Here is a 22,061-nt window from a genome sequence, read left to right as displayed (position 1 = left end):
GGTTTTTCTATTTGGGGGAGGATTTTAAAAATGCCTTTGCATAGCATCTCTGCTTGCAGAATGGCCTTGTGAGTCTCAAGATAGCATTTGGAAACCCAAGAGGCTTAGTTACGGTTTAACTAAACACTGGTCCCCTCTTGCTTGGTGCCTGGGGACTTAAGGCCCTTAAGGAGTTAAAAAGAGATGGTATGCAAAATTTTCTGCTATTCTTTAGCTTAAGAAAAAGAAATTTGCTGTGAGCTACTTAGTGAATCCTTACTGAAGCTACATCTGTTGGCTTCATTATGTATTCAGCTTTGTGTTAGGTTTTTTGTCGGCAAGGGTTGGATTCCTTATTAAATATTGTGTGTGTGCATGTGTGTTTTGTATGTGCTCACAATATGAAGGCAGAGAGGTGCAAACAACAGATGTTTTCTTGCAGCCAGCCTTGGGTACAAGATTCCTGCATGTCTCACCTCATTGTCAAAACCTTTAGCTTTATTCATAAACCAATAAATATGAAACCTACATGGGTGAGTTACGTGAACTGCAAAATGTATGCTCCTAAGTCTCTCTCTTTTTTTTTTAAAGAAGTAGCCAACCCATTTTTTTTTTTTTTTTTTTTTTTTTATGATAGTCACACACAGAGAGAGAGAGAGAGGCAGAGACACAGGCAGAGGGAGAAGCAGGCCCCATGCACCGGGAGCCCGACGTGGGATTCGATCCCGGGTCTCCAGGATCGTGCCCTGGGCCAAAGGCAGGCACTAAACCACTGCACCACCCAGGGATCCCTGCTCCTAAGTCTCATTCACAGAATGACTTCTTTTCAAAGTTGGAACAGGATCTCAAAGCAACCCTGACCGTGGCGATAACCTCAGATTCTGCTTTTGTGAGAAATCTTGTGAATCTAAGGCTAGAGGATTAGAGAGCTCTTTGGGAAAAAATTTTGAAATCCACATTGTTTTTTGAGCATCTACTGTGTACTAGCTATTATATTATGATTTACTGTAGTTAGCAGTCTTTTTTTTTTTTTTTAGATTTTATTTATTTATTTTAGAGAAAGAGAGCGTACAAGAGTTGGGGGGGTGGCAGGAGGGAGAGGGAGAGAGAGAAAATCTCAAATAGGCTCCTCACTGAGCACAGAGCCCAAGTGGGGCTCCCTCCTGGACCCTGAGAGCATGACCTGAGCTGAAATCAAGAGTCTGCTGGCTAACCAACTGAGCCGCCCAGGCACCCCCTACTGTAGCTAGTATTATACTTAATTTGTGCAGCAACCATGTGGTGGGTGTTATTTTCTACACTTAGAGATGTTACTGTCTGACCAAGGTCCTGTCAAGGTGCTAAGTGCTGCTCCTCCCTTCTCCATGAACCAGTGGATACATAAACAGGGATTAGTGATGAAAATATGAAGCTTTTTGCTTGAGCCTGGTCGAAAAAAAATGGACCAGCAGCCAGAATTAGACTAGTTCTGTTCCAAATCTACATATTGGGACCCACCAAAGAGAAAGGGCCGCAGAGATAAGTGTAATCAGACTGAATAGCTAGAAAACTAAGGTTCTATCTTTCTCTTCCACCCAAACCTCTCGAAGCACAGAATATTTCTCAGGAGGTTTGCAGCTTGGAGGAGCAGAAAATACAACCTTGCTGTAAGCAGGTAAATCTGAGAAAAAAAATCAAGTTGGAGGAGACGGGGTTGCATTTTCCTAAGCTGGGACAAATAAAGAAAGGATTGGAGAGGATGATAGAAGCTATCTTCGCAGTACTGGTCTTCCCAAAGAGTGGAGGTTCCCATTTTAAGGGACAAGGTAGGAATTGATGAGTCTTTGATCATCGGAAAATGGTTCTTCCTTCTTCCACATAGATAATAGAAGAGAAAACTTGAGTTTGACTTTAAGATCTTAAGTGCATTTCTACGGACCCTCCACAATCAGTGACCCATTACTTTAGGTCATTGATTCTTAGACTAGGGTCTTTGGACCAGCGGCCTCCACATCACCTGAGAGTTTGTTAGAAACGCAGTTCTCAGACCGCACCCCACACCTACAGAATCTGAAACTCCAGTGGAGTGGGGGGGGGGGGGGGGACAGAGTCTGTGTTTTCATTACCTCCAAGTGCTTCTGAGGCATGCTCAAGTTTAAGAACCAATGTCCTAGAGATCTTAGTAACTCCTCTAAGTGTTCACGTTCATCCTAAAGTGGGTCTGATGAGGATGAGGTGTTTCTACTGTTCTCTGCCTCACAAAAGCTGTGACTAGGGACTCAGAAGAGGTGCTATTATTCATGAGAATGAATTCAAAGGATAAAGAAGGTGAGTATTCACAGCATGAGGACAGGTGTCTTGGGTGGGGGACAGAGGGCTCCTTTGTTATATTTTTCTTCCCCTGCAACAATGGCTCAATCTCTGGCTCCTAGAATCTTCCCCCCTAAATCTTACCAAAATGTAAAATCTCACCAAATGACAGGACAGCCCCTTCCTTCTTTCTGCTATGCCAGCCTGCAGCCTCTGAAGGACATCAGAGAGGAAAATGTACCCACTGTGCAAAGGATAAAGCAGTTCCCATTGCTCCTCTTTGGGCCCTTCTATAAACTGTCATGGGTACAAGGAGGAGACCTGGCCCCTTTCCACACATCCCTGCAATTTCTGGTTTTCTGCTCTGGATCACAGCACCAATTGATTGCCCTTGGGGGAAAGAAAGGATACTGATGGCTCACATCACCCTTCTTTTCTGCCCCCCTCTCATGTAGAATCACACATTTGGGTTGCTGGGGCAGACCTTACAAATGACCTTTTTAAAAGATGTTAAATGACTAGGCCCAGCAACAAATTACTTACCAAAGTCACAGGGTGAACGTTGCAGCCAGGACTCTTAACTCACAGTTCACTGCTGCTTTTACTGCCCTGGACTGCCTTGCCCCTTCTGCCTCCACCTCTTTCACATTTTCTTTCCAGCACAGGTCCATACTTCAGTCTGGAAATCTCTCAGTCTGCTGTTACCCTCAGAGGTCTTTGGCCTCAGATGGTGACCGAGCATCTGTAAAAGCAAGGTTGAAACGTTCCTATGATTCGGAGCTGCCAAGCAGAGCTTCTTGAAAAGGTTGGCTATGTTGCTTGTGTTTATTTGGTTTTGCACATGACAAAAATTCAAATATAAGTGGGTTAGGCGAAAATGGAGATTAATTGTCTTACTCAAAGACTGTGAGTAAATGTTGAACAGTCGAACCATGGGAAGAGCAGAGAGGTGTTCAAACACTAACAAGGCTCTCTCTTTGCCTCCTGTCCCTGCTTCTTTCTGTACATTAACTTCACTTTCTCTTGTGAAAAAGCCAGTTCCTCCTTCCACATACCCGAAACATGGGCACCCGATTTGTACTTTTTACACATCCACTATGGAAAAGGCACTGCCATTTGTTGTCTGTACCCCATGTTAAAAAAATCTCAGGGAGGGGCGTCTGGGTGGCTTAGTTGGTTAAGTGTCTGCCTTTGGCTTAGGTCATGATACTAGGGTCCTGAGATCGAGCCCCATAACAGGCTCCCTGCTCAGTGGGGAGCCTCTCTCTCTTTCTGTCTCTCATGAATAAAATAAATAACATCTTAAAAGAAATCTCAGGGAAAGCCTCTGATTGGTCCAGCTTGGGACCAACACCAATCAGTTATGAATGTGGAGTGTTAGGGAAGAGTATGACTTATGTGCTGGAACAACATGATATTCAACTGGGGGTGGAACCAGTTTCTTGGCAGACATAACAAGCCACAGTATGTGTCCTATATACACAGACATGATTATTATCAGGTCATTTACCAAATATTTATATTAATTCACCCTGTAAGTATTTAAAGACACTTGTTTCTTTTTTCCAAATTGTTTCCCCCACTATGTCCTAATTTTTAAATCTTTATGGCAGCTCTGGAAAGGAAGATGTAAAAGGGGGAAAAAAGTCATTTTTCAGAAATAAAAACTGGAACCTATGAATTCGCCCTAAAAAAGGCAGTCAAATTAGCCAAAGGCAAAGCCAGCTCAAGGATGAAGGTTGGCCAGATGTCCAGTTCTGCTCCTAATTAATGGATGGCAAACTAATGGCCCCTAGGCTTAATACCATTCACCAACTTACTTTATTTGGCCAATGCTGGATTTGCAGATATCTTAAATATGATCCTCTTAAGGCAGGGTATGTCTCCTCCAATTCGCCATAGAGCCTAACACTACATGTCTTTATGTACCTGGTTCAATCCACACAGTTCTATTATCTTCCCAGCCCCTATAGACATTTGAGTTTGCTTCTGCTGCCTACCAAAGTTAACAGCATTCTTGGTGGTTCTATGATCTGCCAAAATCAAATACAAGTTTCTTGGGTTATTTTGCCACAATTTTTCCCTAGAGATGCCTTCATAAGTTATGTCAATATTTTGAGAGACAATATTGGGCAAATAAGTTTCACTAAATAGACCAAGCAATTTTTACTTTTTAAAAAATCTGAATAGAATTAGCTTTTTGTTTTTCCCGCTGACCCTGCTGGCAGTCTGGTGACACCTATGGATCCCTTTGCAAAGTGATATTTTTTTAATGTATAAAATTGAATACATAAGATTTCATAGGAAACAAATTATATTGAGATATGTTTTTTTTTAATTTTTTAAAAATTTTTATTTATTTATGATAGTCACACAGAGAGAGAGAGAGAGAGAGAGAGAGGCAGAGACATAGGCAGAGGGAGAAGCAGGCTCCATGCACCTGGGAGCCCGACGTGGGATTCGATCCCGGGTCTCCAGGATCGCGCCCTGGGCCAAAGGCAGGCGCCAAACCGCTGCACCACCCAGGGATCCTGAGATGTGTTTATCAAAGTATTTTTAAATTTGTGATGTAGTAATATATTATCTTTTAAAAAGTACAGCATTAAATAGCAGTATTTGGTGGAGAGTCTAATAATGACCACAATTTCAAGTAGTAATAAGAGTATACATTTTGAGATACCTGTAACAACTGTGAAGTGATATGGAAGTCATCTGTGATTTCTACTGGTGCTGCATCAGGGGTCGGGATCCCCTCCAGCACTACCAGTGTAGAGGTGGGAGTAAGCCAAAGGAGAGGAAGGAAGGGTAGATCTGCATGTCATGTGGGCATAAGCGATACTTGGGGTTCCCTGAAGCAGTTATTTTTTGTTGTGTAACAAATTACCCCAAAACTTAAAACAGCAATTTCTTATTTCTCATGGGCCTGTGGTTAACTGGATAGGATGGTTCTTCAGTCAGCTGGTAGATTGGCTGGGGTCTTGTTGGTCTGTAATGTCCTCACTTCCACAAATGGTGGTTGTTAACTGGCTGTGGGCCAGGGTGACAAGTGACTAGACCAACTATCTCTCATTAACCAAAAACAGCAAGAAAGGATGAGCACCAGCATGGGAGCACTTTTAAAGTCTGTTTAGGCCCAAAATGCTATTGTCCCATTGGCCAAAGTAAGTCTCATGGCTAAGCACAGAGTCAGTATGGGAGGGGGCACCCAAAATTATGATACTGAGAGGAGAAGTATTACAACCATTTTTGCAAAACTATCTACTACAGCCCCCACCAAACATGGGAGCGTTAATCAGAGAAAGCCCTTCTATCTGCCACAGGCTGGGCACCAGGCCTCCATCCTGGGGCTATGGAGCTCCCACTAAATTCCACACACCAGGGAATTTAGGCATGGGTTATTATAATCTGCCAAATTTAGAGCCTCCGGGCTTAAGTTTTAGATATCCTTGGGTCAAGAAGGTGCCTGGAACATCTCTCTGCGTCTCTCCAAGTTAACATCCACAGACCCAGATGTCCAGTAAATTCAGGGGGTACACAAAAGGAAAATTTTCTCCTCTGAACATTAAGGCTGAGTAAGCCTTTCAGGATTCAAACTGGAAAAAAACAAAAACAAAAACATCACCTTCTTATGGTTTTGTGAAGACGTTTCTTTATCTGAAATTTTGCCTGGGCTTGCCTTGGTGTGGGCAGTTGTATTTGAACTTTTTTTTTTCTTCCCCTGTTTAAGCAAACTCTTCTTTCTCCTCTAATTGCAAGAGCTCCCCATCATGGTAGAAACAATTCTCAGCCAGTCCTCTGCCCAATGAGCACTTTGGAAATGGGAACCCAAGGGAGGAGGCAGTGGAAAAAACCCTGAAGGCTTTTCAACTGTGCTGCTGCGTCATGGAAAACCAGCGACGCACCTGCGCTGGTGCCTCCCAGCAGGTCCCACGAGAGCCTTCGTCTTAGTTATTCCGTGGATGAGCAGGGGTTGTCTGACTCACCCAGCTGTCTAGTCCGGCACTTCAAAAAGCATTCTGAGTCCTGCTGTACATTTTCTCAGCTCACTTCAGATATCAGATGGCAGACTCCTGAGGATCAGACCTTGAGCAGAGAAACTGTTCACTCTTTCAGATCCTGTACCAGCTTCTTTACTGAGCTCGCCACTACCACCCCCCCAACACACACACATACAGACACACGCACAGACACACACACACACGTGTGCACAAATTTAAATAAAGGCTTCTAAATTCTTTAGTCAGCATGCTCTCTTAGGCTGGGTCCTCCCACAGAAACAGACCCTGAGGACATGAGTACACATATTTTATTTGAGAGGTGACCCTAGGAAACACTAGTAGGTGAGCCAGGGAAGCATGAGAATGAGAAGGAAACCAGTGCAAGGGGATATTTGTGAGCAGGCTACCACCTGCTGGGGCTCAGTCCTGAATTGCTTCATTTAAAAGACAAGGAATCTGAAGTATAGGCAAAGCAATTCCCATCCTTCAGAAGCTATAAACTTGCCTCCAGCCCTGTGGGAGGCCAAGCTACTCCGGAGACTGGAGAAATCCCAAAGGCGCTGAGTCATAGCTTGAGTAGCCCTCAGAATGCACAGGGAAGGTGGGTGCCAAGGAGATACAGGTGGAGCATTACGGATGGCTGCTACTCTTGTGCAAACTGTCATCTCCAAATACCCCAAGCACATACCCATCTCCAGCTTTGGTCCATTTGGTTTAGTCAACATGTTTATTCAACACATATTCATTAGGCCCCTACTGGGTACCATTTATTCAACACCCATGTTCTGAGTTTCTGCGTACATAATTGCATTTGCTTCCCGTGACAACCTGCAAGGAGGTATTATTAGTTTCATTTTACAGATGAGAAAAGTGAGGTGCAATGAGGTTAATAAATTACTGTAAGTCCCCCAACCTGAAAATGGCAGAGCTGAGATTCCTATCCAGGTCCACTTTTGAGTGTCAACTCCATCCATCCACTGTAACCACCACCCAGTTAGGTCAGGACACTATCCTGCTCCTTTGAGAGAAGGCTCACCCATGCCCAGCCCCTGTGCCACCATTTTCCAGAATCTTTCCCCTCTCCCTTCTTTTTCTGTCCTGTTCTTTTATCTCTTGTTTTCAAGCTGCCTCCAGGGAATTACCTCCTGACCCTTTGGTGTTCCAAGCCCTCTCTCAGGGCAGTGGGCTGCCCCTCTCACCTTTCAGGCCCCCTGACCTTGGGCACTGTGACATCTCTCTCCAACCTCATTACATCTTGGACTTTCCAGGTCCTTAAATAGCCTCCAGCTCACACCCAACCATGATCTGTGCTCCTCCAGCCCACATCTGTCGGGCACTTTGGCAGGTCCTGCCGTTTCTGGTATCCTGCTGAAGGAGTCAGAGAACTGTCTCTTTGTGACATCTTGTGACTTTGGGACTGATTTCACCTGTGGGCCCCAAGCAAACGGGCACCAAATGTTTTGTTTTTGAGCATCAGACCAAAATGCAAGTCCCAATTTACTGTTGTTAATATTTTAAAAATAAAATGGCATGAGGTGAGGACCAGGAGAGGGAATAATTAATTCCAGCCTGCCAGCAGGAGAGTGGGAGGAAGGAGGCAGCTCTTGCAGTCTCAGGGAGGACACCCCGCAGTAAACACAGAGCTTCAGCTTCCAGGTGGTGAAGAAATATAAAGGGGGGGCAGGTGGGATGCAAAACAATTCTGCAAGGCACTATTTTAGAGATAATGTGTCTGACTTCATGAAACACATACTGTCATTTTGAAAAACAATATCATAGAGCATTAGTGCCAATACTACCTCTGGTGCTCTGGAGCCAGTACTGGTGAGCAGCCCATTTACTCCACCTCTCACAGAACAAAACCAGAAAAAAGTTGGAAATGCAAGAAGTATAAGAAGGGGGATGATATCTGTGATGGAAAATGGCTTCTTGTAGATCAGTGAGTGCAAATTTTATACCATGGATCCAAATAGACCATTTTTATTCTTTATTTTTTATTTTGAGAGAGAGAGAGAGGGAGAGCATGAGCAGGTGTGGGGCAGGCAAAGGGAGAGGGAGAGAGAATCTCAAGCAGGCTCCATGTTCAGCACACAGCCTAATCTGGGACTCGATCTCACAACCCTGAGATCATGACCTGAGTCGAAATCGAGAGTTGGACATTTAACTGACTGAGCCACCCACTTGCCCCTAAATAGACCATTTTTAAATGATCATTTTAAAATCCAAAGTGTTTTAGCAGAGAAGGAAGAGTAGGGGCCTTTGGCATTCATACCTAGTTTTGAACCCCATCTTGGATCCCAACTCTCCAGGCGCTTTGGAACCACACAGCATGCTGTGTCATCTCTGTGCCCACATGTGTGGGTTACATTGTAGAATCAGGGAAGGTTGAACTGGAAGAAATGTTGGGAAGCCTCCAACCCAAACTCCTCACTCCAGTAAAGATACGGTTTAGACTTTGTTAACAGTTGTTAACTAGAGCCCCCCCAGGCTACACCACAAAACCAACCAGCATTCCCTAAGTGGAGGATTGGAGGGAGATGAGAGGGGTTTGTAAAAGCCCTCTGATTTCAGGAGGCACCAGGAATGCACAGAGGCCTTTCTGGAGCTCAGATGCATTTCTTATTTATTGCTGTGTAACAACATTACAGCAAGCCCAGAGGCTTAAACCAGCACACATTTATTATCTCACAGCTCCGTGGGTCTTGGGTGTGGGCACAGCATGGCGGCGGGCTCTCTGTTTAGGGTCTCACAACCTCCTGGAGCTGCATTCTCATCTGGAGCCTGAGGTCTACTTCCAAGCTCCTTCAGGTTGTTGGTGGAATTCAACTCCTTGCCTGATAGGACTGAGGGCTGGGTTTCCTGGCTGACTGTGAGGCGGGAGCCCTTCTCAGTTCCTCACTGCTTGGCCCCCTGTAGGCCCAATCACAAAGATTGCAGTTGAGCTCCTCAAGGCCAGCAGCAGGGTTTCCTCAGGAAGGTTCAGGTCCTTCTTGTAAGGGTTTTCACCTGGTCAGGCCAGGCCTAGGCCTGGATGATCTCCCTTTCGATGATCTCAAAGTCAGCTGATTGAGGGCTTTAATTACACATGCAGAATCCCTTTACCTTTTCCTTATGGCCTGACCTTATGGTGTGACATCTTGTCATATTCACAGAAGCCACCCACACTCCATGTGATAAGATTCCACACAGAGCCTGTGTGCCAGGAGTGGGAATTGTGACAGCCATTCTAGAATTGTGCCTCCCACACCAGGGAAAGCCCTGTTCTTCTCCCTTCAGCCAGCCGCATGCCCCTATTCTGAGAACACCTGGATGCACATCACAGTCAGGGGCCTCCCAGATGACCATTTCTCAGCAGCCAGGCTTCATTTTGAACTGGGTAATTTTGATGTTTGCAGACCTGCCTGCTGGCCTGAGTTGGGGCCTGCGTGCATTTTCCTGACCTTGATTGCCTCAATCCACAATCATCGTTCCAGAAGAGGCAAGGCTCACAGAGCCCTGGAAGAGCAGGCAGGGGGCTCTAGAGGGTTTGACTTTCAGTGTTTGCTGTCAGCATCCTGGAGAGTGATGCCAATGGCTCCAATGACTCTGTGGGGCCAGCAATCACTGCAGGCTTGCAGGGGGGTGGGGGGGTCGCTGGCATGAGATGAGCTATGGAACTCCTCTGGGAAGCAGCTGCTAGGGGTAATAGGAGCGTCTGCAGCCTTGCTGAGCTTTCACAGAGCCAAACAAGAGGTCTGGGGCTGCCCACCCCATGCATGGGAGGTCTGTGTGGCTGGGGGTATTCAGCATTCTGAACCCTGCCAAAGCTGGACCACTTTGAGCTGGAAAGAGCAGCAGAGGCCTTGGCCAGAACCACAGATTGGGACAGACCTCAAGGGGCAGGCTGGCAGAGAGCTACAATCAAGATAGGGGCAGCTTCTTTGTTCAGTGATCTACGGGCAGCCTGGCAATGCTTCCTGAGCCCCAGAGGGCATCCAGTGGGTTGAACCCTGTGGATCTTCATCACTCAGAGTAGGAGCACACAGCATCCATCAGTTCTCCTTTATTCTTCCTGTCATCCACCACATATTTACTGAGCATCTATATGCCGACTGCTCCTCTAGGCACTGGGAAAACAAGTGAACATCAGGCAAGATTTCCTCTCGTGGAAATAACACATTAGCAGGAGGAGATAAACTGAAAAACACAGAAACAGCAGTATCAGATGGGGCTGGAGGCTAAGCAAGAGGCTAAAATCGGGTGAGGGGGTAACAAGAGAGGCAGGGAAGGCCCCTCTGAAGAAATGGCAGTTAAGCTCCAGATGAGGAGGGACCCATCCCAATGGAGAGAGTATTTCAGAAGGTTGGTACAAATTCCTGAGGCAGGAGCAAGGCTGGTGTGTTTGCACATCCAGGGAACTGGTGCACCTGCCAGTTAGGAGTAATAAGGATCAGGGCAGGGCACCTCCAGCAGCCATTATAGTAGCCACGACTTTCCTGGTGGAGGAGAGGGGATGACCAGGCTATGAAGCACCCTGCTGCAAGAAAACATTAGACCCCAAATTTTCAAAATAAATTAAATGAGCTAACACGGGACCCCTGTTATAGGAGGAAGCTCTCATTGCCCACAGGTTCTCTTCAAAAAAATCTTTAAACAGTCAGCTCTCACTACGCACTTAAAATGGGAATTGATTTACTGGTGTTCCATTCACCTAGCTTCTTAGGAATAAATTCAGTGCATGTTGGAGAGTGTCAAAAACCAAAATGCATACTGAATAAAACAAAGCAGAGAGATGTATTGCAGGGGTTTTGACCTGCAAGCCAGGAAACCCAAGGCTATGGGAACAGTTGAGTTCCAAGTTCCCCACAGACTAAGGGATTTTTTATGGGATAAATACAGAACTTATTCAGCTTTTTCAGCTGATTGGTTGCCTAGTGGTTACTGCCACAGAAATTGAAATCCTTTTCTGAGAGTAGATGTGGCCTGTTCACCAGGAATACATTCACCAGGAAGAACCACTGCACTATGATCACAGAGATGGAGCCAGTAGCTCAGGAGAAGGACCGGACTTAACACAAGTGCCCCTTGTGACTTTACTTAAAAACTGGCTTTACCACTCAACTGTGTAGCTCTTAAGAATGTAGACTAGTGGGGTATCTAGGTGACTGTCAATTAAGTGTCTGCCTTTGGCTCAGATCGTGATCCCAGAGCCCTGGGATCAAGTCACATGGTGGGCTCTCTGCTCAGCGGGGAGTCAGCTTCTCCCTCTTTGCTCTCTCTCACATAAATGAATAAAATTTTAAAAAAGAAAAAGAATGTAGACCAGTGGTTTCCAAAACTTGTCTGCACATCAGGATTGCCTAGGATCTTATAAAAATGTCAAAGTCCAGGCCATATCCTAAGCCAATCAAATCACAATTTCTGGGGGCAGTTTTAAATAATGTTTTTATTTTGAAATAATTTTAGATTTGCATAAAAGTTGTGAAGATAGTATACCTCTCCCCTGAAGAATGTATACTCCTCTTCCAATTTCCCCCACTGTTATGCCTTATATTATCATGGTACATTTGTCACAACGAGGAAATTGACATTAGTCCATTACTATTAATCAAACTCAAGATTTTATGTGGATTCCACTAGCCTTTCTACAAATGTTCTCTTCCTATTCTGGGGCCCAATCCAGGTACCACACTGCATTTAATTGTGTCTCCCCTGTCTCCTTTCTGTGATAGTCTCTTCATCTTTCTTTGTTTTTTACAACCCTGGTAGTCTTGAGGAGCATTGGCCAGATACCCACAGAACATCACCCAATCTGGGTTTATCTGTTATTCTCATCATTAGACTGGGGTTCTAGGTTTTGGGAAAGAATATGGTAGAAGTGAAGTGTTCTACCCATCATCTCACACCAGGGCGTGTAGCAAATCCACATGACATCACTGGTGATGTTATATTTGCGTAGAGTAGCATTTGCCAGGTGACTCCACTATAAAGTTACTGTTTTTCCCTTCCCTTACTCTAATCTTTGGAAACCTGTCACTGAGTCTAGCCCAATATCAAGGTGTGTGTATGTGTGTGTGTGTGTGTGTGTGTGTGTGTGTGTGTGTAGGGAGGTGGTAATCAAGCCCTGCCTGCAAGCAAAAATCTGAAGGACACATTTTCATGGCTACCATAAAGTCCTGATCTCTTTGCCTTAGTTCCCAGTCACTACTGTGCAAACTTTCTCAAATGATCCAGGACTTGGTGTACTCCTCAGTCTCTTGGGAATAAACCAGCACTTCTGGCTGTGTTACCTTGAGCAGGTTATTAGGCCCTACTGAGCCTCAGTTTTCTCATCTGACAAACAGGTATCAACAGAGTATCTATTTCTAAGAGTTATTGCAGAGATGAATTAGATAATGCATATAGTTTTGACTGCAGTGCTGGACATAGAGCAAGCATTCCATGAATGTTAACTATCAACCATAGTAATGATATTAGTAATGCTTTCCCTACTCCAGCCTTGTGTATCAGATATCTAGTGCACCTCAGTGACATAAAACAGTAAGTTGGAACTTATGTTTGAGAGGGACATATTAAATACCTCATTCTAGAATGTTTACCTCTTTTTATTTTTTTAAAGATTTTATTTATTTATTCATGAGAGACAGAGAGAGAGGCAGAGACACAGGCAGAGGGAGAAGCAGGCTCCATGCAGGGAGCCCGACGTGGGACTTGATCCCAGGACTTCAGGATCGCACCCTGGGCCAAAGGCAGGTTCTAAACCGCTGAGCCACCCAGGGATTCCCTAGAATGTTTACCTCTTAAATGAACACTTATTTAGCACTTACTATATGCCAGGCACTGTTCTAATAATTTTCATAAATATTGCCTCATTTAGTCTTCATAAAAATCCTATGAGGTGACAAATATTATTATCCCCATTTTACTGATAAGGAAACTGAGGTACGGTAAGGTGAAGGGGTTTGGCTAAGGTACACAGCCAGTGAGTGGCAAAGCCAGGATTTGAACTGAGGCAATCTCACTCTCAAATCCATGTTGGTAACCACTACATTGCACCAGATGCTCCAGGTAAGTAGTGTGGAGTGTTGCCATACTATTTAAAAGGGAAGTTGGCCCAGTCACAGAAAATATCTGTGAAATCTTCAGTCAGGATATACCAGGCAAGTGTGGGGTGGGGAAAGGATGTGTTTGGAAAGTTTAAGGAATATTCTGGTTTCCCTCTCCCCAAAACCATCTGACATTACATATCCTTTTCCTGAGAAGTCTCCTCTCTTACCTCACTTGCTTTCTTATTTCTTTAATGTGCACTTGGGAAAATTCAGCATGTCTTTGATTTTAGGGAGATCAGAATGCAGAATGCAGCAGACACCTCTTTCAATAACTGGAACTGATAGTCAGCATAAAAGAATTTGGACCATCCAAACACATCCTTATGCTTTGTTTTCTACACTTAAGAAAACACTTCATTTTTATGTCAGGAGTTTGGTAGTGCAAAGGAAATTCCTGATTGTGAGAACTTCGATTAGCTATCAGAATATGTTTCGGGAAAATGAGTATTCATTTGAATCTGTGAGTCTAAAAAATACTGTTTCCCTGGATTTCAAAGTGTTGCATTTAGGTCCTCACCCTGGGTACATCCCCAGATCCATGTTCTTGCACTTGAACTCAACTACAAACTTGGTGACAGGAATGCTATCTTATCCATCTTTTACACATACATACACTAAAAAGTCCACACATTAATGTTTTGATCTTTTCTTTTCTTTTTTCTTTTTTTTTTTTTCTTTTTTTTTTTTTTTTGAGAGTGAAAGAGTGTCCACCTTTCACAGGGGTCGGGGAGCAGAGGGGCAGAGTGAGAGAGAGAGAGAGAGAATCTCAAGCAGACTCTCTGCTGAGCATGGAGCCCAATGAGGGGCTTGATCAAGATCATGACCCTGAGATCATGACCTGAGCCAAAGCATCAAGAGTCAGATGCTTAACCAAGTGAACCACCCTGTGCCCCCTCAATACATGTTTTTAAATGGATTTATAATTAAGTAGAGAAGTTGTTGTGACTTGCTTATTTTTTCTGTTTTTGAAACTGTATATTTGAAACCTCAGGAGCACATGTAAATCACAAGCTATGTCCCATCTTGTCCCCATATAAAATCAACTTTCTGCTCCCAAAATTGTCAAGGAATAAAAGTATGTTCATTCACACCATGATTGAAATTTTAAATGTACCTCTACTGACATCTGAGACTTCAAAGTAGCATGTTCTTCATCCCAGGCAAACAGTGTTCTCAAGCATTGGTGTTATTTAGTAGAGCTCATTGGAATTCATTTTATGTTTGTTTATGTTGATTCCATTTCTGTCTGAAGCCTGCTGGGAAAACTCAGAATTCTGGTGGTTTTGCTGGGGACATATTGATTCTGAACTGATTCTGAGCCATTATATTTCAAAGATCAGTCTCATATTGAATTTTTCTGGTTTGGAGCAAAAGAAAGAATGGTGGGTGTGCATGTTCTGTGCACATCTGTATGGGTATGTGGGGTGGGAGTAGAAGATGGTAGGAAAGAGATAAAAGGGGCTGACCTATTTATTGAGAGGGAGAGCAAAATTGCACTTGCAAGATTCTTCTTATCAATAAAGACTGAAAGACTCTGAGCCCAGGAAATGTTGATGTTTGGCTAAAACATCTTAGAGAAGAAGGAATAGAGGTGAGCTACCTTGACAGTGATTGGTTTTTTTAGGGGGTACTCCTGTCATCATCCACACACAGACTCCAAGTGAAAACTTCTTGCTTGTGGGGATAAGTCACTTTCCAGACAAGTCTACTAAACTTCCTACCAAATTGCCACCTTTTACACTCTAAAGAATTTCGTGGTCCCTTTGAAATTCAGAAAGAATAGATGTGGTAAGAGTGGTCTTTTAAATGGAAAGATAGAGATACAAGAGAGAAATAAATCAATACTCATCACTAGTACTTATTCTCAAGAAGTGCTCACCAGTCCCCAAGGAGCAACATCCCTGTTAGGGCTTATATGATAAGTCAGACACAGTATTTATCGAACATCTGCCGTGTCCCCACACTGTGCTGGCATCTGGTCATGATCTGGTTAATGGTGGACACTCTGGTCTCAGACAAAGGGGGAAGCTATTTAGCCTTTCCGTCCTGTTTCTTTATTTGCAAAATAGTGGTGATGATAATAGGGTTGTTGTAAGGATTAGCACTCACGAAGAGGTCAGACACTGCCTGGCACACAGTGAGTCAACTGTGTGTCAACTATGGTGCTTCTAGGTACTCCAGATGGATTAATTCATCTAATTAAAATCTGGTTGACCCCAAAGCTAGAAAAGAATAGGCAGTATTTCAACAGCTAAGGCAAAGAATTTCTACTCCTTAAAGCTACAGAGAACATCCTAATTCTGCCCAGATTACTGAACCTGATGACTCATTAATTGATGGCCATCAGCAGATCAGTAAATGTGTGCCACCAACAATCACTTGGGCAGATTGGTGGTGACATCTGGGTCCAGCCCTGCATTGATTTTTTTTTTTTTTTTCGCCTCCTGCAATGAAATGGGATGACAACATTTTATTTTACCAACTGCATTCTTCCTGTCCTGGCCCACAACTTTTCAGACCAAGATAGACATTAACCTGAAAATAAATTTCAGCTTCAATAGAGAAAAAGGCTAAGAATAGAATTACCGGTTGTTCCTGATATGCCATATGAAAAATTTATATTAAGTCAGTCTTCTTTTTTTCCTCTTGGCCTATTTTCTTTTATTAAAGGATGTGAAGACAGTACCTTCCATTATTGTCGTGTCTTCCAAGCATGCTTTATTTCTGCTCTACTTACTGCCTGCTACTTACTCATACTGATAGTCCAACTATCTGTAAAACTCCTAACATAAAAAAGTGAAAAGAAGTTTGACTACTGGGTATGGAAGGCAGAACAGGATGATGACACTATAGCAAACTGTTGAGGTATATCCAGCATATTGGTTAGCTTTCACTGGGTAACAAATAACCACAAAATGTAGTAGCTTCAAAAAGCATCATTTATTTAGCTCATGATTCTACCAAGTCAGCAAATTGGGCTGATTTCAGTTGTGCAGTTTTCTTAGTCTTGGTTGAGCTCATTCTGTGGTCAGTGAGTGGGTCTGCTGGGAACTGCTTGGTCTAGGGTAGCTTATCAGATGATGGTCTATCTCATTATCCACTAGGCTAGTCTGGTTTGTTCACCTAATGGTTACAAGGAGGGATGGGAGCACACCTCAGTCTAATCTATTTTGAGCCCATGCCTATGGTTAATAAGGCCTAAGAAGATGTTCCTCCTGATTGATTGCATAGGAATGATCAAACTCACACCTGTGTGTTCAGAAGCCAATAAAAGGTATGCTTGGCTATATGGATAATGGCATTGGTGTAGGGAAGACTCATGATAACCCATGGGATATTCCTTAGCCAAACCCATCACCTCATCTACTTCAGCTGTTAATATTTGCCCTCCTTCAACAGAAATCATTTTTATAGTGTTTCTCCTGGTTATGAATGCAATTCATGATAATTGTAGAAAAAGTGTGTAAAGAGAAGTATAAAAGAAAAAAGTGTTCAACCATGATCCCATGGTTCAGAGGCAACAGTTTTAAAGAGTTATTATATGCCCTATGTTTCCGGCTTTCTGCTATTTTACATGTATTAATTCATTTAATTTTTACAATAGCAATCATTTCTGTGATGAGGAAAATAAGGCTCAGAGAGATTAACATCTTGCCTGAGATCACACAGCAAGTAAGCATTTGAAGCACTGTAGCCTCACTCCTTAAGCCATCCTTCACCATTAGAATCTACTCTCAGTCATCATATTCACTGTTGCTCAAACTTCAGTGTGCATCAGAATCCCTTAGAGGGCTAGTTAAAACAGTTTGCTGACCCCCACCCCCAGATGTTATGACTCAGGTGGTTTGGAGTGGGGCCTGAGATTCTGCATTTCTAACAGACTCTCTGGTAATGCTGATGCTGCTGGTCTATGAGCCACACAGAGTAGTTCTGTTCACAGCAGCATTTAGGTATGTACTCTTAATTCTGCTTCACAGCTGGCAGGACAGAAGCTCAGAGAGGTTTAGTAAATAGCCTATGGACACACAGATGGTCAACTCTATTATTTCCTCTGTCCGGTTTAATCTCATGGAAAACAATGAATGAGCAATTTTCACTTCATTTGATGGCCCATGCTTTTCTTCTGTTGAGGCCATAGCACTCAAGGAGATGATTCAGAACTTAGATGCAGACTCTGTGACAGCCAGACATTACTATGAGATGCAGACATTACAGTCATTTCTTCTTTATGCATTCATTTCTTTGGTGAGGAGCTCCAGCTGGGAAGCGCTGGAGTGGGTAATGCTATCAGCTCTGCCCCCAGCAGCATTTACATACTGATATTTAACTGACTCTCCTGATCAAAAAAGATCTGAAAGGGAAAAAAAAATGCACAAGGTTGTTGCCTTGTGAAGCTATAGAAAGGAACCTGCCCCAAAGGCTTCTGTGCTATTTTTAAATAGCAAAGAACCCGGTAATATTTTTCTTACAAGGGGGAAAAAAAACCCTCCTTGTGATCACCAAGCCTTCATGATGTTCCAGGTAGATAGAGTATAGCTTTTGTAGCCATGCAAGATGAGCTCATAGCTTTCTGGGTAGCCATCCTCACTACTCAAACTGTCATCCAAGGACCACCAGAATCACTATGTGACTTGATAATAATACAAAATCATAAGCCTCACTCCAAACCTACTGGATTAGAATCTCTGAGATTGGAGCTCAAGAATCTGTGTTTTAAGAAGCTCTCCTGGTGACTTTTATGCAGCTAAACTTTTACAAGCTCTGGTCTGTGGAAAACTCTGCAGAACTAATTATTTTGCTTCCTAAGGAAGCAAACCTTCTGGAAGTTTTGACGGCTGACCTTCTGGAAACTTAGTTCTGTACGTCACAAACTAGTGACCATCAGGATCACATGGAAAGATTGTTAAAACAAATTTTGGGGAAGTACCCTCAGACTCTAATTCAGCAGATCTAGAACGGGGTTCATGAATTTGTATTTCTAGCAAGTTCCCTGGGGACGCTGATGGATGCTGCTAGTCCTGGACCATATGCCAACTAGCACTCCTCAACCAACATTCTTCTTAAAGAAAAAAAAACAAAACCTGACTTTAACTTTCAAGACCTTTTTAAGATCTCTGATTCTATACTTATATTTAAAAATGCTATTTTCTCAATTAGGGAACTCATTTTTTTTTTCAGAAAACTGTTTATTTCTAAAATTTATTTTTCAACCAAAGTCCACAAACTGTTTTGAAATAGTACTGGTTCTGATGTCCAGGCCATTTCTAAAGGACCTGGTCAAGTCTAAATAAGGGGAAGAGGGTAAGGTATATCTTCATGGCTTCATGTATGGGAAGCTTTAATAAACTTCCATCTGCTTAGACCCAGAGCCATTGATAAATATTGCATGAAGCTACATTTTCTGGGTGCATTAATCAGGCCCTACAAAAATAACATCCAAATGGCCAAGAGTGGTCTGTAAATTCTCTGGAAAAGAAACCTTAATGTGTTTCTCTAACACTTGGATGTCCTCTAAGCCCTCAGTACTTCACCACCCAAGATACTGAGGCCAGTGAATGAATGTGTGTGGGTGGGTGTGTATAATTTCTCAAGTTGCTTATTGGATGGACTCTCTCATAAATATTAGCATGTTCAAAATAGTTGACAACATATTGCCTTAAATGGTCAAAGAGAGACTGGTACCAGAAAGCTGCAAGAAATAATTAAGCAACAAAAATGTGAGTCCATACTCAAGCTTGAGACACAGCATTATGTGAAACAAACAAACAAAAAAATGTTATAAAGAAGTGTGAGCTATGGTTTTTGTCCTCAAAAATACTTACTCAATGATTTCTGTGTGCTAGCCACTGGCACTAAAAGGATATCCTTTGAGAACCTGTCCTAGGGTAATGGGAGATGTGGATAACATGAAGAGACTACTGTAGCACAAGGTAAACAATACCAGGACAGGACACCTGACACACAGGAATCCAGAGGAACCTTGGCCCAGGCCACCAGCCTCCTCCGGGAGATGGCATTTGTGCTGAATTTTGAAAGCTGGAGGGAAGCTGACCAGTTAAAGAAGGCAGGGGAAGGTTGAGGGGTCATGTTATGGCAAACAAAATGACAGGGATTTAGAGGATTTCAGTAAAAGTTAAATAGTTAAGCATTTTCATCAGGTTTGCTCCTGAGGGACCAAATGATTAATAAGCATGAGATCTGATTCCTTAGAAAATGTGAACAAACCTGCTGCTACCTCCAAAAAGCAACACATAAATCTGTTTGAAGGGAGCCGTGTTTGCACTTGTGATTAAAGCAGAGTAACCTTTTCTGGTGGCTTTTGTCTTAATAACATTTTGTTATTCATGAAATCTTCTATTTTCTTCACATCCCCCTGAGAGTCTAGTTACATCAACTGCAGGGCCAGAAAAGCCTGTCTGTCTATGATACCTGCCTCCTAGAAAGCAAATTTATGGAAATTTTAGATATTTGTGTAGCTACAGAAAAAGAAGTCTCAAATCTGGTAGAATGGAAAGAACAGGAACTCAGAGAGATTCAAGGCATGAATTCTGTGTACACTGTATTTGCCAGGTCACTCCAACAGTATATACCAAATAAGAATCAGTGAGATCACAAACTTGCTTTTTAACATGGCAGCCATGATCTTCTAGAACGATCTGGAAGATCTAACTATCCATCTAACCATACCATCGTTAGATGGATAAGACAATGTGTACTCTGATTGCTGTCTGGAAGGGCCTGTGGACATAAGAATACATCAACTTGGGATCCCTGGGTGGCGCAGCGGTTTGGCGCCTGCCTTTGGCCCAGGGCGCGATCCTGGAGACCCGGGATCGAATCCCACGTCGGGCTCCCGGTGCATGGAGCTTGCTTCTCCCTCTGCCTGTGTCTCTGCCTCTCGATCTCTCTCTCTCTCTGATTATCATAAGTAAAAAAAAATTTAAAAAAAAAGAATACATCAACTCATTTTGAGATGTACACATGCAAACTCAAAATACAATTGGCAAAATACAATTTCGACATACAACATACCTACCAACATACAGTGAATATAGATCAAAGGTTCATTCACATCATTAGTGCACCAGGAAGCTGTAAAGTTCACAGAGCATTTGAGAAACAAAGATTCATATAGACAGTCAGGAAGGGTGTGTTAAAATGAATTTCTCAGCTAAGTATGACACTGATTAATGTTCTATAGGGCAATACAACTGTAACACTTGGGATTATGTTTTCTCCCAAAGGGAAATCATTTGCATCTCTACTGGATGAAAGTCGTTTGCCCAGTCTTCTATAAGTAACATCTAACTTGGTTGTCTGGTCTCCAATTGAGAGTAAATAGTAAAAACTTTTGGAGTGATTTATTATCTTGATCATAGTGATGGTTTCATGATAATGTACATATAACAAAATGTATCATACTGCAGGCTTTCCATATGTGCCTTTATTGTGCATCAATTATATCCCAATAAAGCAGTTATTGAGAGAGAAGAAAAATAGTAAGCAAAACAAAGGCACATTCCCTTAGAAAATTAAGTGATCCTTGGGTGAGTCTATTAAACAGTGTTTCAATATGATATGAAAGGATGCTATTGTCCTTTTGCTTTATTTCCAAGTTTTGGATAATTTTTTCTTGACACTAATTAAAGCAATTGATTCTATAACAAAAGAAATTTAGGTTTTGTTACTTGCTAATTATATAACCTCAGGCAAAATATTTAAACCTGCATAAGGCTCTGATTTTTCCATCTGAAAAAATGGAGATAATAAAACATGCCTATGCATAGGCATATAACTTAGAATTAAACAAAGTGACACATGTGGAGTACTTAGCAAAGCACCTGGTATATATTATATTAAGGACTTAGTAAATGTTAACTATTCCTAGCTATTGTTTCCAAGGAAGAAAGTAACTGAATGGAGAGTCTGAATGAGACAATGTGGAGGATAGAATGACCATAGACCAAGAATGAGGCTCTACGGATACTAAGAACTGCATGACCTTGGCCAAGTCCCTTCCCTTTCCCTTATCTCTCATCTCTCACCAATTACACTGTAAGAAGAGTAAACGAGGGTCAAAGTGGGGTATAACTTTTGAAGTGGAATTCATTCACAGGCCTTGAACTGAATCCTGATGGAATTGTGGCGTTTTCACATCCAGAATCTAGTCATAAACACTTAGGGCTGTATGTTCACCATACTGTAACTCAGTGGTCGATGGCAAAGACTCTGGATTCAGGCTCTCTGGCTTCAAATCCCAACTCTGCCATTCACTAGCTATGGTACTCTAGGCCTTAACCCCTCTGTGCTTTTATTTCCTATCTGTAAAATAGAGACACTAAAGGCACCCATTTCGCAGAGTTGCTGGGACTTTTACACTGAGTTATCACATCCAAGGATCTAAACAGGGCTTGGCAGACACTAAGCACTCAGTGATCATTCCCTATTATTAGGGCCTTTGGATGAGTGGCTGAGTAGCCACGGGTCCTGGATAGTAAACAAGACTGAGGAGGGTTGTTGAACTTCTCAGAGTGGTAAGGATTAAAAATGTAATTTTTATATGCAGGGCAATTCTCTTTTGGGCTGTTATCAGTAACAACTCCATAGGTGTATACACAGTTTAATGACACAAAAACATTCTGTGATCTACATATCACCCACACCCTGGGAATGGAAAAAAGGTGTTGACACCCACAAAGGAGCTGGC

At 42.8% G+C, this 22,061-nt stretch overlaps 1 protein-coding gene and 1 long non-coding RNA gene across 3 annotated transcripts in view; one reads left to right on the top strand and one right to left on the bottom strand.

The window, feature by feature from the left end:
* Positions 1–22,061, top strand: part of SNAP25 (synaptosome associated protein 25) — a 78,371-nt gene that overhangs the window by 10,632 nt on the left and 45,678 nt on the right. The window lies entirely within an intron of this gene.
* LOC140618089 (uncharacterized) lies at positions 8,928–11,096 on the bottom strand. Its single transcript, XR_012018264.1, has 2 exons — positions 9,273–11,096; positions 8,928–9,176 (listed from the first exon to the last, which is right to left on the bottom strand). It is a non-coding gene; the product is annotated as an uncharacterized lncRNA (long non-coding RNA).

Source organism: Canis lupus, chromosome 26, assembly GCF_048164855.1.
Source record: "Canis lupus baileyi chromosome 26, mCanLup2.hap1, whole genome shotgun sequence".
NCBI classification, from domain to species: domain Eukaryota; kingdom Metazoa; phylum Chordata; class Mammalia; order Carnivora; family Canidae; genus Canis; species Canis lupus.
This window is presented reverse-complemented; position numbering and strand designations above follow the sequence as displayed.